This window comes from Suricata suricatta, chromosome 11 (assembly GCF_006229205.1).
Source record: "Suricata suricatta isolate VVHF042 chromosome 11, meerkat_22Aug2017_6uvM2_HiC, whole genome shotgun sequence".
In the NCBI taxonomy this organism is placed as follows: domain Eukaryota; kingdom Metazoa; phylum Chordata; class Mammalia; order Carnivora; family Herpestidae; genus Suricata; species Suricata suricatta.
This window is the reverse complement of record NC_043710.1, coordinates 84,914,992-84,918,977: the sequence shown is the minus strand read 5'-3', so window position 1 is coordinate 84,918,977 and position 3,986 is coordinate 84,914,992.

Genomic DNA, 3,986 nt, shown 5'->3' with positions numbered 1-3,986 from the left:
GGCCCTTTCTCTCTGTCTTCCTCTTCAGGAATTCCTATGATACAGATGTTGTTCTGCTTGATTGTATCACTCAGATCTCGAATTCTCCTTTCCTGCTCCTGGATTAATTTCTCTCTCTTTTTTTCAGCTTCCTCTTTTGCTGTAACTGTATCTTCTAATTCACCTATTCTTCTCTCTGCCTCATCAATCCTTGAGGTGGCTGCCTCCAATTTGTTATTCACTTCATCTATAGCCTTTTTTTAACTCATCATAGTGCCTAGTCATTGTCTCAATTGATTCTTTGATGCTTTTCTCAACCCCAGCGTTTAATTTTATGACAAGTTTTTTAAATTCTTGATCCGCTATGTTGTCTAGATCTGCCTTGAGCAGTTCTGTGGCTGTGACTTCCTCCTGGAGGTTCTTCAGGGGAGATTTCCTTCGTTTTGTCATTTTTGCTAGTTTTCTGTCTCTTTTCACGTTTAGAAAGCTCATTGTGCCTGTGCACCTGTTAATATTTCTCTGTTAAAGCAGGCTTATTGACTGTCCAGGGCCTGTCGTCTCAGGAAATATTCTTTTAATGGTGTCTCTCAGTTTCTCTTGTTGTGCCTTTGAATATTTCATTTCCCTACTCAGCAATATTTGGGACTCGCTGTCATGCACACTTTGGCTTGTTTCTTGGTATAGTCCTAAGAAGGAAAGCAGACAGACAAACACAGAGGGAACAGTAACACAGAAACGCACAGACAAATCAAACAAGCAAACAAACACATTAAAAGGGGGGATGAAATGAAAGAAAATGGAGAGGAAAGAGACGAAAAGAAGAGGAGAAGAAAAAAATAAATAAAGGGGGTCGGGGACAACAAAGGACAGTGGACAGTCTAAAAGTGTATGACCAGGTGAGGGATAGAGGTAAGGATGTGATACAGGAGAATATATCTGGATTGCAAGAAGGTAAAAAAAGGGAGAGAGGAGAAAGGAAAATAAGGAGCAAAATTTTTTAAAAATTTAAGTTAAAAAAAGGGTATAATAATAAAAATAAGTACAAAGAAAGAAGAAAAATTAAAAAAATGAAGAGAAAAAGAAAAAGAAAAAATTATAAGAAAAAAAAAGCAGCAACTCCCCTTCATGGACAGGCGTGGTTTGGTGCAGTAGGTCTTGGAGGCTGCTTTCAGAGACTCCGCCTTGTTGTCTGCAGAGTTGAGATAGGTGGCACGCCAAGCTCCAGTGAACTATGCACCGTAGGCCCCTCTAATGAGTCTGATCTCCTTGTGCTATGGTTGAGCCGAGTTGTATTTTCTAGGCGCGCCTCGGTTCAACGTTCCAGTATTTGCACTTTTATGTTAACACAGATCAGATGTATTTGCTTTGGTGGCTGGCTTCTTAGGGGGAGGAATTGGTTTGTCTTAGCTCGGGCTGGGATTTTGGCTGCCCCTGCCTGAGGCGAGATGCACAGCAGGAGGTGAAGTGTGTGCGCACTGTCACAGACCCAACCCCCAGTGGGGATTGCGTTAGTATTGGGAGAGGAATGAGTGCGCAGCTGTTGCTGGAGGCAGTGCTGGGAGCTGCTGGAAATGAGCTGGGAGCTCCTGCAGCCTGCTCGCACCCAGGTCTCCACCGCCGCCAACTCCCTGCTGGGATCGTGCAGAGATGGGGCTATTTTTTCCCTGTTGGCACCCGGGATTCAGGTTTCGAGCGGCCAATGCTGGGAGTGAAATGTGCCATGGAAATGAGAGGCGTGCTCCCACTCCCAAAACTGAGACCAAAGTGAGCACCCCTGACACTGCCACTGCAGCAGTTGCTGACTCCTCACCAAGATGGCACAGGGCTGGAAGCTGTTCCTTCCCTTGCGCCACCAGGGTTCGGGATTTGTGCTACCCAGCAGTTATATATGGAGTGAGCTTCTCTCTCCAAGCACAGTTAAGCGTTCTTTACCTCTTCCCCTGAGACAGTACTATTAGCGTGTTCAGTCTCTCTGTCTCTTCCCTTTGTCTCTCGGACTCCGCACGCGTGCCCCGCATTGGGCTGGGGCTCCCACCTCCCCTGCCTGTCTCGGGCTGGCCCTATTTCCAATCTCCCCAGTTCGCACTCACTCACTCAGGTATCCTTCAGGTTCTCTTCCTTCTGGAGTCCGTATTTTCTCCTTTCGCTTTTGCAGATGAGAGTAATGTCCTTCTCAGTTTGATAGATGGGGCAGACGAAGTTTACAGAGCTCCCTTCCTCTCCGCCATCTTGGCTCCTCCTCCTCCAATTCTTGATTTTGGCTCAAATCATGATCTCACACTTCATGAGAAAGAGCCCTGTGTCACACTCTGGGCTAACAGCACAGAGCGTGCTTTGGATTTTCTCTCTCCCTCTCTCTCTGCCCCTCCCTGACTTGCTCTCTCTCTCTCTTTCTCTCTCTCTCAAAATAAATAAATAAAGACTCTTAAAAAAAGGAAAAAAGAGCTCGGAGGAGCTCATCTCACCCCCAGCATTGGCCGTGCGAATCCCGAATCCTGGGTGTCAACAGGGAAAAAATAGCCCCCACTCCTGCGGGATCCGGGAGGGAGTTGGCAGCCATGGAGGCCAGGGCGCACACTATGCCTGAGGAGCTTCCAGCTCATTTCAGTCACCTCCCGGCTAGGGGTTGAGAATCTGCAGTCGGGTCTGTGATGGCGCACACTTCACCTCCAGTTTCGCATCTCGCCTCAGGCTGTACACCTCGCCTCAGGCAGGGGCAGCCTAAATCCCTGCTTGAGCCAAGACAAACTGACTCCACCCCTAAGAAGCCAGCCACCAAAGCAAATACATCTCATCTGTGGTAGCATAAAAGTGCATGGAATGGAACTTTGAACCAAGGCGCGCCTGGAAAATACAACTCGGCTCAACCATAGCACAAGGAGGTCAGACTCATTAGAGTGGCCTGCAGTGCATAGTACAGTGGAGCTTGGCGAGCCGCCTATCTAATCTCTACAGATACCAAGGCGGAGTCTCTGAAAGCAGCCTCCTAGACCTACTGCACCAAACCACACCTGTCCACGAAGGGGTGTTGCTGCTTTTTTTTTTCTTATAATTTTTTTTCTTTTTCTTTTTCTCTTCATTTTTTTATTTTTCTTCTTTCTTTGTACTTATTTTTATTATTGTACCCTTTTTTTAACTTAAATTTTTAAAAAATTTTGCTCCTTATTTTCCTTTCTCCTCTCTCCCTTTTTTTACCTTCTTGCAATCCAGATATATTCTCCTGTATCACATCCTTACCTCTATCCCTCAACTGGTCATACACTTTTAGACTGTCCACTGTCCTTTGTTGTCCCTGACCCCTTTATTTATTTTTTTTTCTTCTCCTCTTCTTTTCGTCTCTTTCCTCTCCATTTTCTTTCATTTCATCCCCCCTTTTAATGTGTTTGTTTGTTTGACTTGTCTGTGCGTTTCTGTGTTACTGTCCCTCTGTGCCAAAGACTGCCTCTTTGGCAGGTGGTACTGGGAGAACTGGACAGCAACATGTAGAAGAATGAAACAAGACCACTTTCTTACACCATACACAAAAATTAACTCAAAATGGCTGAAGGACCTGAATGTGAGACAGGAAACCATCAAAACCCTCGAGGAGAAAGTAGGACAAAAACCTCCTAGACCTCCACTGCAGCTATTTCCTACTCAACACATCCCCAAAGGCAAGGGAAATGAAAGCAAAAATGAACTCTTGGGACTTCATCAGGATAAAAAGCTTCTGCACTGCAAAGGAAATAATCAAGAAAACTAATAGGCAACCGACAGAATGGGAAAAGATAGTTGCAAATGACATATCAGATAAAGGGCTAGTATCTAAAATATACAAGGAACTCACCAAACTTCACACCCACAAAACAAATAACCCAGTGAAGAAATGGGTAGAAGACATGAACAGTCACTTCTCCAAAGAGGACATCCAGATGGCCTACAGGCACATGAAACGATGCTCAACATCACTCATCATCAGGGAAACACAAATCAAAACCACACTGAGATACCACCTCACACCAGGCAGA